A 13,862-nucleotide genomic window follows, 5' to 3' on the forward strand; every position below is an offset into this window, starting at 1 on the left:
GTGATGTCATTTTTCTGACCTGAAGAAGGAGCTGGAGTTCATATCGTTTCATGCTGAGCAATTCAATTGGTTGTCCGGCAGCCAGTCTTTCAAACTCATTTCTCATTATGTCGGTCTCAAAAGCGGAATAATCCGGCGCTGTCAGGGAGCTCAGGTAGTTCTTAGTGGGTCGGTACCTGCGAGTTTCCTCCTCCACCAGCGCCGCAGCCGCTTCTCGCACACCAGGCGCCTCGTAACCTTGGTCAAAATACGGCAGCGCATCCACCACCACCTCTCCAGCCACCAGGCCCGTACCCGCCATGCTCCAGGCCGCCTGCGTCTCGCCCCATTCTGTTTTCTTAACGCTTGGATCCAGCCGCTCACACCATCTGGCTTTGCACTGCTTTGCCGATTTCCTAGGCAGCAATGAAGCAACCCTAGACCACTGATTTTTCCCATATTTCATAACAGCTGCTTTCAGAATTTCATCCTCGGTATTCCTCCACATGCCCCCCTTCATCACAATTCGAGGAATTTTGGCGGCGCGGTGTCTCGGCAAGTGGCCGAGAGGAGCTTCAGAAAAATAGCAACGGCGCTCCGCCTGCAGGACCGAGAGCCACCACTTCCTCCGGGCACGACGTTCTGCTATAGCAGCTTTCTTCTAAGCTCACCTTCTCTCGGTAGCCAAGCCTGGGCACCCGGGAGTGGTGTGTGTCACCTTGTGGCTTCTCGGGTTTGATTGACATCAAGCTTGAGGCTTACCCCGCCCACGCTCACCCCACCCACGCTTTTAAGATCCCAGCTGCTCCCGGGAGAGTCTCATTTGCACTGAAGTGAGATCACAAGTTAAGGAGGCTTCATGACTTCATTACCTTGGAGTCAAGTTCTCTTCATCCTACTCAAGCATCCTTGGGCCCCTCTCAAGTGATTCTTTTCAGTACTCCTCCATCCTCCCCTTCTCTACCCATCTCCTGCCTCCAGGCCCTCGGTGCGTAGGGTGTATGTAGGCGCACAGGTGCGGTATCCTGGCGCAGCCTCCGCTTGTACTCCATCCAGGGCTTCAGCAGGTTGCTGGGTGTTCAGCCAGCTCATTGCTGCTATCTGCTGGGTGTTCCTGGTGAGCACCCGCATCTTCCGTGTCCACCTCCCGGTGATGGGCACCTGACTCTCCTCCAACTGTGCCCCCTAAAAGAGGGCTTACAGCTGCTTATGCTGCCCCTCAGAATGTGAGATGTAAGAAGAGAGGGGGTGGTCGGTGTAGACAAGCCAGCCCTCAGCTCAAACCCTGAAGGACACGTAGGGCCGAGAGGGCCCCAGAACGGCTTGCCAGGGCTTGGGCTGATAGAGAAGGCCGCCTCCCACACCAGGGCTGCAGGCGGCCGGGGTATGCCGTGCCCGGTGGCAATGGGGGCACGGGCCCCTCTGCAGGTTCTCTCATACTCTGCCTCCTCAAAAGGAAGGAGGTCTCAGCCCTGGCTGCTGTGGCTCAGTGGATTGAGCATCAGCCTGCAGACCTAACTGTCGCTGGTTTGATTCCCAGTCCGAGCACGTTACTAGGTTGCACATCAGGTCCCCAGTTGGGGGCGCGTGAGAGGCATCCACACAGTGATGTTTCTCCCCTTTTCTCCTTTCCCCTCTCTCTAAAAATAAATACATACATACATACATACATACATACATACATACATACAATTGTAAAAATAAAACAAAAACATAGTGCTATCTTCAAAAAAAAAGAAAAAAAGAAAAGAGGCAGCAGCTTTTATGGCGGAGGTGCCACACACATCCTAGGCTCAGTTGGAAGTTGCTCTGTCCAGCAGAGGCTTCGTGACCATGGCGGAAGAAACTTTTTACCCAGGACACTTTGTTATGTCTAGGAGAAAGAAGGTGACTGCCTCTCTAGTGCAGACCAGCCCCTAAACCTTCATCCCTTGTGCCTTTTATTGAGGAGGATGCATACAAGAGATACAAGGCTAAAACTCATAAATCGTCAATAGCCATTAGGCATTTGACAGGAACAGATGACGCATACCAGTACAGGGGCCACAGTGACCAGTCTGTGTCAGGGTCCATAAAACATCTTGGCGCCACACTGGAACTAAGCGCAAGGTTTCATACACTCCTTGCTAGATAGAGACTATTTATGTTCCATTAATGATAAAGAAAGCAAAGCAAGTTCTAAAACATGAGTACAATACGCATTCTTTAATCCAATTCCCATGACAACCCTCTGAGTGACTGTCAGTCATGTTCCACACACAGCCTTATGTTGAGACGTAGAGACAAGCACGGCCGGGACGCCGGTGGCTCGTCATGCTCAGACAGCGGCTACAGTTCCTTAAACCACGAGGAGAGATTGCCCACAAGTTTTGTTTGTTTGTTTTTTTTTTCAATTTTATCTTTCGTTTTTATTCAAGAGCATACTCCCAGGCAGCACTTTCAAATTACGCTTTTAAAATAAAGGCCAAAACCAAAAAGAATCTGCAAATATGACAGTGCTTAAAGAATGATTGTCATCATAATTTACACTCTAAAATGTCCTGTGGAGTTAAATACTTTATACATAGATTGTGTAAGAGCGATGTCATTTAAAATAAACAACAAAAGAACCCACAGGTCACGGGTGAATTTGTCATTGAGGATAAACATCAGTTTCAGCCTTCCAGAGTATGAAAACCAGCAGCTAATTCATCCTGTGACAGAATACAAACTGTGCTTCACATTTTGGACTTTAAAGTTTCTTTCTGCAGCAGCAAATCAGCATATCTTTGCTGAAGTCCCTTTTCTCTTTCCTGTTGTCGCTGAACATCTTCTTTAAGACACTCCAGCCTCCTGAGAATAGCAGAATCTTCATGTTTCCTGAGTTCTTCAAACGTGTGTACCTCTAAGTAAGCCTGCTCAATTTGATCCCATAAGTCATTCACCTGTTTCATGAGCCCCATAGTATGGGACTGGTAACCCCCGAGCAAAATTTCTATCTTCTTTTCCATCTTTGCAGCTCTCTTGGCTTCTGTCATCATGTGACCTCTGTTAATCTCGAGCCTCTTTTCCAGTGACTCGATTCTGTCCTTTTTGCTTGCTAGGTTGGCCCGTGTGTAGCGGCTCTGTCCAGGGAGATACAAAACTTGACCATAGCATTCTTCCCACACCTGGTTATAAGCTTCGCTTGAGAGTTCTCCATGACTCATACCTTGTTTTACCACTTCCATCTCCTGTACCAGAACATCCTGGGCCTTTTTCATCTCTTCTTTAGAGAACTTTTCGTAAGGGCTGTGTTCCAGATAGGAAACGTGCTCTGAATTATTGGTAGCAAACCCTACCGTTTTTCCTTTTTTACTTCCAGATGGTTCATAAGGGTGATGTAGAAGGTCATAATGAAGCAATGCGATCGTTTCTTTTTTGATTAGTTCTTCGCTTTTCTGTAAATCTGTTAAAGGCGGTTCTACATTTAAGGCTCTTAGAATAGTTTCGTTTACTTCTGATGGTCTTGGAAGATCTTTCTGGCCAGCTTTGTGCGTTCGTTTCATTTGCTTCACACGCTTTGCGTCTCGCATGGCCTGCTTTCGTGCATCCACATCAGCAGCATCTTCAATGTATGTGCCATCTATTTCACGGTCTTCCAACTCTTTCTCAGCATTTTCTGGTAGAACAATTTCAAAGTCATTCTTGGAGGCAGGAAGGCCCATCAACCCTATACGGAGGTGTTCACGAGACTCTCTTTCCATCTGCTTCACATAAGAGGGATCACGGTAGTCTGCCATTCCATCCTCAGGATCAGTGTTTAACTTGTCTCGAAGAGGAGTTCTGCCTGGGGTGGAGTTAACTGGTTTGGCAGTTGCCCCACTCCAGGGAGTCAGCCCTTCAGATCCATGAGAAGGAGTCCCGACTGGGGTAGAAAGAACTGTGTTTGGAGTCTGTACAGCCTGCCACTGTGGAGTCACACCCGAGAAGTCACTCTCATGCAAGGGTGTGTTAAGTCCACCTTTTAATGGCGTATCCACAGTGGTCAGGTCCATGAGGTTCTGGCCTTCCTGGAGCATTCTGTCCTGGGAAGCTGGTGTTCGTGGTGTTCTCAGAGCGATGCTGTTGTTGGTGACATTGTACTCAGACAGAAGAGTACTGGAAGCAGAATTGGTTATGCCCGACTCCTCAGCAGTCTGACGTGCAATTTCACTCGCTTTGCCTACCTTCACAACTTCCTGCAGTTCTGCATCTGAAATCTGAGGGGCAGGAAGTACTACTTTACTTCTCTTTTTAGTAAATTTAGAAACACCACTAGTTTGAAGAATAGCTGATGGTAAACCTGATCTTTCTTTCCTTTTCAAAGGTTGCTTGTCTTTTCTCCGATCTCGTCCTTCTTTCTCAGATCTTAGCTCGCCATCAAGATCCTGTCGTCTTAACTTCCTGAAATCTGCATCAAGAGCCTGGTAGTTCTCCTCAGACGTATCATAGAAACCAAGAGCAGGCTTTTTTTCAAATGGGATTTCAGCATTATAATCAACCCCTCTCTTCTTTCTTCTTTTCTTCTGGATTTCTATGCCAGCTGCCCAAAGTTCTCTTCTCTTTTGGAGGGCAGCAAGACGCCTTGCCTCCTCCAACTGTTTCTCTCTCGCTGTCCTCTTGGCCTTCTTTCCCTGAGTATTAGCCAGCCGGGCTCTAGCTTCAGAAAGCATCTCAAGTTCATCCTCATCCATATCCATTGGATCAGGACGTGCTGGCTTTGTTTCTGGATTTGAAGCTATTTCTCCAGGTTTAAGTTTCCGTGGATCGTCTGTTTCCTCTTCGTTGTCTCTTTGGGATGCTTTATCCAGAAGAAATTCATAGTGTTCTAAGCACCGGGCAGCTGTTCTTCCAATGATTGGAGCAATGGTCCGCCACTGCGTTGACATTAACTTGGCCAAATGCAAGAGTTTTTCCTCTTCTTCTCTGGACCATTCTATTTTCTTGATGCTTGGATTCAGCCACTCACACCATCTGGCTTTGCACTGCTTTGCCGATTTCCTAGGCAGCAATGAAGCAACCCTAGACCACTGATTTTTCCCATATTTCATAACAGCTGCTTTCAGAATTTCATCCTCGGTATTCCTCCACATGCCCCCCTTAATCACAATTCGAGGCATTTTGGCGGCGCGGTGTCTCAGCCAGTGGCCGAGAGGAGCTTCAGAAAAATAGCAACGGCGCTCCGCCTGCAGGACCGAGAGCCGCCACTTCCTCCGGGCACGACGTTCTGCTATAGCAGCTTTCTTCTAAGCTCACCTTCTCTCGGTAGCTAAGCCTGGGCACCTGGGAGTGGTGAGTGTCACCTTGTGGCTTCTCGGGTTTGATTGACATCAAGCTTGAGGCTTACCCCGCCCACGCTCACCCCACCCACGCTTTTAAGATCCCAGCTGCTCCCGGGAGAGTCTCATTTGCACTGAAGTGAGATCTTCATGACTTCATTACCTTGGAGTCAAGTTCTCTTCATCCTACTCAAGCATCCTTGGGCCCCTCTCAAGTGATTCTTTTCAGTACTCCTCCATCCTCCCCTTCTCTACCCATCTCCTGCCTCCAGGCCCTCGGTGCGTAGGGTGTATGTAGGCGCACAGGTGCGGTATCCTGGCGCAGCCTCCGCTTGTACTCCATCCAGGGCTTCAGCAGGTTGCTGGGTGTTCAGCCAGCTCATTGCTGCTATCTGCTGGGTGTTCCTGGTGAGCACCCGCATCTTCCGTGTCCACCTCCCGGTGATGGGCACCTGACTCTCCTCCAACTGTGCCCCCTAAAAGAGGGCTTACAGCTGCTTATGCTGCCCCTCAGAATGTGAGATGTAAGAAGAGAGGGGGTGGTCGGTGTAGACAAGCCAGCCCTCAGCTCAAACCCTGAAGGACACGTAGGGCCGTGAGGGCCCCAGAATGGCTTGCCAGGGCTTGGGCTGATAGAGAAGGCCGCCTCCCACACCAGGGCTGCAGGCGGCCGGGGTATGCCCTGCCCGGTGGCAATGGGGGCACGGGCCCCTCTGCAGGTTCCCTCATACTCTGCCTCCTCAAAAGGAAGGAGGTCTCAGCCCTGGCTGCTGTGGCTCAGTGGATTGAGCATCAGCCTGCGAACCAAGTGTCGCTGGTTTGATTCCCAGGCAGGGTACATGACTAGGTCGCACGTCAGTTCCCCAGTTGGGGGCGTGGCTCGTGAGAGGCAATCACACAGTGATGTTTCTTTCCCTCTCTTTCTCCTTTCCCCTCTCTAAAAAGAAACAAATTAAATAAATAAATCAATAAACTGTTTTAAAAAAATTCAGAGCCAAGACTCAAATTTAAAAGCAGCAGAAGAAGAAGCAGCTCTTTAAGGAGTTCCAGTCCTTCTTTTACAAAAGAGGAAGCTGAGGCCAAGATGGTGGCTACTGTCTGGAGAAACTTGGTCATTCCTTTAATTAAAATAAGCTAAGAAGAAGCTGAGTTGGGTGACCTAAAGAGATGGCTTTCATCAGAGCTCCGTGGTGATTAGAGGAACGTTGACTCCTTTGGGCTGATTTGAGTCTTGTCTAAGGGCCCCCTAGAGCTCTCTGATGCAGCAGGGATGTGACTATTGTAACTGTAGATCTCTGGCAACCCAGTTCCAATGCCCTAGGGGCTCAATACATTCATCTCCTCACTGTGGGAGAATGCAGCCCACTGACCTTGAATGTGTTTTGCTCACAAGAGAGTTCCTTCCTTACTCCTCGTCTGTGTGTACAGGTAGGCCACCTGTAACCTCCCAAGCTATGACAAGTGTTCCTACAATGCGAAGTTATACATCACATGCCTTTGACCCTGCGGCTCGTGAGATTTACCTTTGTACTGTGGGCATCCCATTGAGCCATGCTGTAATTCGGGCTCCCTGCAAAGTAGTCTGAGATGAGGTTTCAGGACGGGAAGATAGTGTGTCAGGAAGGTCATTCTCGGAGGCAGTGGGTAGCAGAAGGAAGGAAATAGGAACAAGGACATATTGAGTCGGCTTCTGTGAGCCACTGGGACCAGCTATGAGAGTTGTAAGCATGCTTTGTAGAACTGGCCACCCAAGGTATGGGGGGCAGGGGAAGCCTCTTTAGGCACTAGTTTTGTTTTTTGTTTTTCATTTATTCATTGATTCTCCACTGACTGAGGGTTGATTTTGGGCTTGAAGTCAGCTATACTTGTGAGCGGCACCTGTGCATTTGTGGTGTAAGCTAAATCTCTGGGCAGAAAGGAATGCTGTACTGAAGTCTGCACAGCTTGCGGTCAAAATTACAGCATCAGTATTACGTACCGAAGAGATACATTCATTGCTAGTATGTACTGAAATGCAAAAAACAAAACCCTGCAAATTTGCATTTATTATACTTCTATAATAACATACATGACTTTATTTTAGTTACAATCTAGAAAATAAATATGAAAACAAAAAATAATTTTTTTTCAAATAGCACACATGGATATTTCTTTAAAAACAAACACAAAAAAGTCTTTAATGTTAATTGGAATCTCCAACAGTTGGCTTTGCAAAACATCTTAACAGTCATCGCAAAGAATCTTGCTACGCTGAAGGCATAAACACTTCACAACACTTGCAAAAAATGTTTCGATAAGCGACTTGTTTTGGATGCACAACACCTCACATCTTTTTTTCTTGTCAAGGGAGCCATATGTATATTGTCATTAGCATTTCCTTCAGTTTGTGTTTGGAACTGAACTTTCAGGTGTAAAGGCTTATGCACACCTGTAGAGATACCCACAACTTTTTATTTGTTCTGACAGTAACTGCACTGAGATTTCTAAGAAACATTCTGCGCCTTGTTTTCACATTGCCGTTTAGCATGTGAATAGTCTGAGCATTTTTCGTGCGAGATTCAAAAGTGTGTAGAATATAACTGTAGGCCGTCTCCTGGTGTTCCTGGCCACGTTATATGTACCTATCATTTGGTCCACCACATCAGCTCCTGACTTTGGTTGTTGATGTCAGGATTCTGAGAATCTAAATGTTTGGCATGACTGAAATACATACTTACCTCGCTTCCTCTTTAAAGGGACTCTAAGCTGCTGGGCTTGGAATGAGCGCAGCGCAGAGATGGCCTGGGCCACCTTTGCCTACATCCTTCCTGACCGGCGATCCGTGTGGATGTGAACTGGAGGCGCCCAGTTCCTTGGACACCTTTGAGTGCCAGCCCCAATACCTGTGCTCATCAGAGTTACCATTGCAAGGCTTTTCATGGCTCTGGAATAATTTTTTCCTCTACTGACTATATTGCTGATAGCTCCCACGTGATCAGTGTTTAGCAAGGGCTAAGTGGTGCTCTGCCTCTAAATCGGCACTTAAGCATGAAATTGAAGCTTAGACTTGGCTTTGTGTTCCAAGTTCATAACCTGGTATCTTAGACTTCAAAGTTCCTTCGGGACACACAAAATCTAGATCTTGTCCTGTTAGGACTGCTTTCTCAGTGGCCCCTAGGATAACCCAATGAACTTGGTACCATCATCACCCTTGTTGAGTGAGGACGCTTGGAGGGGAAACAACTTGCCATAGGTCCAATGACCTACAACTGGTAAAGTCTAAGCTTAGTTTAGCTCAGCTTGTGGGGAGTCATCAGAACTGTCTCCTTGGCATCCTTTCAAATTCTGCCTGTCCTTTACTCTCGAGACAGACGGTAACTGGCCACCCACCTTTTAATCCTGGCACTCAATCACGCCTTAACCATCTTTTCTACATGGAATAATGGCTTCTCTCGAGAGCTCCTCATGGTGCCTGCCCCTGGATCTGGCTGCCTCTTCTACCCATTCTCACCTCCATTTCCCCTTCTCCCAAGCCCCCATGCCCCACCTTCCCCCAAAGAACCTCTGCTGACTTCAGGGCAACACCTTGTTTCACCCAGCTCCCATGGCTGTGGCCTCTTGGGCCCAACACCTTGTAACTAGTACACATTTCAATGGCTGTGTTCCCAGCAGTTAACAGCTTTGATTACCCTGCATGGAGTTGCATAAACAGAAGCAGGTGGATAGGAGGTAGCCCAGCTTTGTGATTAAGTCCTAAGCCCGAAGGCTTTGGCCCATCACTACTTGGTGTGGCAGCTAGGGGCTCTGAGGAGAAAGTCTCAAGTTATGGATGAGAGAACATCATGGAAAGTTGGAGCACTTATTTAAGGAATAAAAATATTCACTGGCATCACGGTGTGGACATCTGGTAAAGAATGAACACTTTGCATCCCCACTAGAGCCAAGATTGGGCTGGAGGGACAGCGGCCCTGTCCCAGGAGCTGACTTCTAAACCCAATTGTTCTTGCTTTGACTTAGATCTTAAAGTGCTTCACTTCTGAGCACATCCCTCCAAGCCAATTTAAAAACAATTGGCATCTAGTGCTTAAATAGGGGACAGAAAGGTATTCACTCTGAAGTACCTGCTCCGTGCCAGACACCCAACCAAAAGCCAAGAGTAAGGAGTAACCTAGCTTTTCCGTAAAAGAAACTTCTGAGTCTGGACTCAAACTGAGATCTACTCTGACCTCTGCCATTTGACTTATGATGGACCATACCATATGAGGACCAGAACTCATTGGCGATTGGCTCCATTTTGTGTAATTTCAATCTGAGCAAAACTAAACGTCTAAAGAAAATGCTTCCATTAGGAAGTGTCTAAGTGTTCTGAAACATGCTCTCAGCCTAAGTTACGGTTTACTTTGAAAGATTCCCCAAAGGATCCCTACTGCAAGGCTGGTCACATTCCTGAGGCTTTCTAACCCTTCTGAGATAGAGCACTGAAAGCAAACTTGGACAGTTCCCTCCCTCAGTGTAATAGTAACCCAACCATCCAGTATAACTCATGCACCTGTGCCTGAGTCCAGCGTGGGGTGTGGGGTTCATTAGCAACTCTAGACTTGGTAGCCAAGGAAGGCCTCTGAGAGGTAACACCTGAGCAGGGACCTGAATTAATTAATAGAATCTAGGCAAAAGTCTCAAATCCACAATAGCAGGAATAGCTTGTGCAAAGGTCCTGAGGTAGGAATGGGCTTGACACATAGAATGAAAAGAAAATGACTCGAGGTGGTGGTGGCAGCAGTTAACAGATGAGGACACTAATTGACAGCTTAATTCTGTGGGACCTTGGTTCATATAATAAAATGGAATTCAAGCTTTCTCCCAAGGATGACTCAAGGTCATTACTAATCAAATCTTGTGAAGATGGGCTTTGTGTTAACTTCATGCAGCTGTCTGACAAGTCAACTACAGGCACCAAGAAGTAAATATATCAGTTAAGAAGTGATTCCACTTGAATCAAAATGGTGACAATGAGAATGACAAGATGAAAGTTGAGTTCTGAGAAGTGGTAACTTAATAGACTTGATAAAGGGGACTGGATGTTCGGTATGAAGGAGGAGGCGAGGAATCAAGCCTATATAGCTCCCAGCTGTGAGCTCAGTATTTAATGGTAGCAGAATTAACAGATGGGGAAGTCCAGGGTAGGAGAACATGTCTACAGTATTAAGAGCAAGCTTTGTGACGTTTAAGATGCTACCAGGGCTGAGCCCCTGGCTGTATTCATCTAACTAGTTCTCATACAAGTTGGGGACCTCAAGGAGTGACACTTGTTGTCTGCAGGAGGCCAGAGGAACTGGGCACGAGACGTCAGTGGCGTGGTGGTCCATGGGAATGAACAAGGGTGTCACCAGGGTAGACTTGGAAAAAGAGCAATGCCAGCAACCCAAACCTCACCCTCTGTGTACTCGGGAGTTTTATGAACAAAGATGTGTCATGGCAAAACTAAAAGGCCAAATGCCTGTTCAGCATATGGTCAAAACTCTAGTGCAACTTAGAGAAGCAAATTCTATACTCGGATACCAAACCAATCAAGCCTTCAGCAGAGAGAAGGTTAAAATAACTTGAGCCTTTAATGATAACGTTTCTAGTACTTTTCACTTTCTAAACCATCTCTTAAGAGCGTGGGTTACTTTTTATATCATAAAAATGAGATCAATCCTGAACCCTAGGCAGAAACGTTGGAAGAGCCATGTTGATCATGGAAAGCATGATCCCGGCTCGGTTGCCTCTGGGTATGTGAGTCATCGTTTATGTTATAAAAATAATGGCTTTTCCAAAACTCGACTTCAGAAGGCGCCTGAGCTCGTTAAACTAGCTAGTTGCAACTGCTTTGGCCACTTCTAGCTGTTCTTGGGAACGGTCCCTGGAAACTTCCTCTTCAAGTCTCATTTTAATAGTTACAAATATGAGAGCTGGAAGGGTCCTTGGATCAGTGTAGACTGATGACCCCTTTGTACCTTCGGGGGCAACCAGGGATCTCTGGGGAAATAGAGAAGTCCCCTCATCCACAGTTCCTCTCTGTGGTTTGCTATGGTGGTCCAATAGGGCCTGAAACTATTAAATGGAAAATTCCAGAAATAACTCGTACCTTCTAAACTGCGCGCACCTGTTTGGAGTACTGTGACGTGACTCCTCCCTTCCTCCAGCGTCTACACCCTGTGGATGCTCCCACCCACTTGTCAATCAATAGCCAGCTGGTTATCAGACCCACTGTTTAGGTCTCGCAGTGCTTGGGGTCAAGTCACCCTGATTCTACTTAACAATGGCCCAAAGCACAAGATTAGTGATGCCGGCAATTCGGTTGTGCCAAAGAAAAGCCACAAAGTGCTTTCTTTAAAGGGCCAAGGTAGAAGTTCTCCACTTGAAGGGGAAAAAATTGTATGCCGAGAAAAAAAATGGCATGCTGAAGTTGCGAAGATTAAGGTATAAACGAATCTTCTACCCACAAAATTGTGAAGAAGGAAAAGTTTGTGCCAGCTCTGCTGTGGCGCCTCATGCTGTAAAAGTTCCCTCCTCAGTGCATAGGTGCTTAGTTAAGATGTAAGAGGGATTAAATTTGTGAGTGAATGATGTGAATAGAAAAATGTTTCATCTGTCAAAATGCGGCAGACAACTATAGAAATCCCGGTGGTGCAGCTCACCAGGCAACAGATGAAGAAACTGACAGATGAACAAATAAGAAACCTGTCAGAGGCTCAGTTCAGGGCCATTGTTATCAGGTGGCTTACAGAATTAACAAAAGATCTGGAAAAAGATGAGAAAGAATCGAAAAACACTCATACTGAAAGGAACAAAACCACATACGAGACAGATCAGATGGTGAGGAAATAAAATCCAGAGTTCAAATCAACAAACCAGAACACAAAGAAGGAACAAACAGTCAACCAGTACAGAGAGAAAAAACGGGAAGCAAGGAAAATGATGAGAGGATCAGAAACCTCTGGGACAGCTATAAAAGGGCCAACATAAGAATCATTGGTTTGCCAGAGGGCGAAGAAGATGAACTAGAAATTGAAAAAATTAAGTGAAAATATAATAAAGCAGAACTACAGGTCCAGGAAGCACAGAGAGTTCCAAAACAACTGGACCCAGGGAGAACCACTCCAAGACACATTATAATCAAAATGTCAAAAGTTAAAGATAAAGAGAGAACCTTAAAAGCAGCAAGAGAGAAGAAAAGAATCATGTACAAAGGGGTCCCAATTAGACTATCAGCCGACTTCTCAAGGGAGACCCTGCAGGCAAGAAGGGACCGGCAAGAAATATTCAAAGTAGTGAAAATCCAAAACCTACAACCACGAATACTCTATCCAGCGAAATTGTCACTCAGAATAGAAGAGCAGAGAAAGTGTTTCCAGGACAAAATAAAACTGAAAGAGTTCATTAGATCCAAGCCACTGTTATATGAGATGTTAAAGGGACTGGTTTAGAAAAAGGAGGATCAAAACTATGAAATCTAAAATGAAAACTGCATCACAAGAAACAACAACAGAAGCTAGGGAATGGAAACGAAGGCAAACTAAACAGGCAACGAGAGTGGAAAAAGAACTATAGGCATGGGGAGCATATTGGGGGGAGGTCAGCAGGGAGGGGGAAGGGGGAGAGGGAGGGAGATGATATAGGAATTAAGGAGCATGGTAGGAGGGAACGGAATAGACAGAGAGAGGTTGAGAAGAACTATATGCACAACTAATGGACATGGTCTAAAAGGGGGGGACAACTGTAGGGAGGGGGGCCACCGGGTGGAGGGGAGAAGAGGGAAGGGAAATTGGGACAAATGTAACATTATAATCAATAAAACACATTAAAAAAAAGAAGAAGAAAAATGTTTCAATTGATGGCAACAAGCTGAGCCAGAAAGCATTGAGCCTATAGGAAGAACTCAGCAAAGGATCCCCCAAAGCATGAGTGACCACATTCACATAAGTCATGACATAGTTATAACTGTATTTTATTTTACTATTAACTAATGTGTACAGTAAGATTAAACTGTCGTAGGTCTTGTATGTATGAATGGGGAAGAAAAACAAGTGTACCTATAGAATTCAGTAGCATCCATGATTCCCAGCATCCTCTGTGAATATGGAGGGGTACTTAGCTCAGAACATCAAGTCTAGCCCAAGACTGCAGCCCAGATCCTGACTTGGGCCCGCCCTGGGTGCCCCGAATCTTCAGTCCTCTCTCTATCCCTTTGTTTAATCTGCTCTCCACCTATGGCCTGAGGGCACTGTTGATACGTCTGCATTTGTTGATTTGTTGATGCCTTGAGTAACTGGACTCCCACTAGAGATTACTAGTGCATGCCCTGCGCTGGGCTCTGGCATGGCATTGATTGAGAACCAGGGGGCGGATGGGGCAGCTGTCAGTACGATGTGCAGTGTGGTCTCAGAATTGAAATGATTCTTCAGGAGACAAGACAAAAGCCTGTGCACGTGGGTTTCAGCAAAGGCAACCTGCAGGACCGTCCAGTCCAGTTCAGTCCAGTCCAAACCTTCTTTGAACCTCAACCTCTGGCCCTTCATCTGAGTCTTGCTCTAGCATCTATCTCACCTCTATAAAGAAGAACCTGCTTTCACCAGCGAGCCA

At 46.5% G+C, this 13,862-nt stretch overlaps 1 pseudogene; it reads right to left on the reverse strand.

The window, feature by feature from the left end:
* Nucleotides 1-2,696: 2,696 nt before the first annotated feature.
* On the reverse strand, nucleotides 2,697-5,099 carry LOC149990121 (cell division cycle 5-like protein pseudogene; annotated as a pseudogene).
* Between the last annotated feature and the right edge of the window lie 8,763 nt (nucleotides 5,100-13,862).

This window comes from Furipterus horrens, unplaced genomic scaffold (assembly GCF_987537825.1).
Source record: "Furipterus horrens unplaced genomic scaffold, mFurHor1.1.pri manual_scaffold_24, whole genome shotgun sequence".
Classification (NCBI taxonomy): Eukaryota; Metazoa; Chordata; class Mammalia; order Chiroptera; family Furipteridae; genus Furipterus; species Furipterus horrens.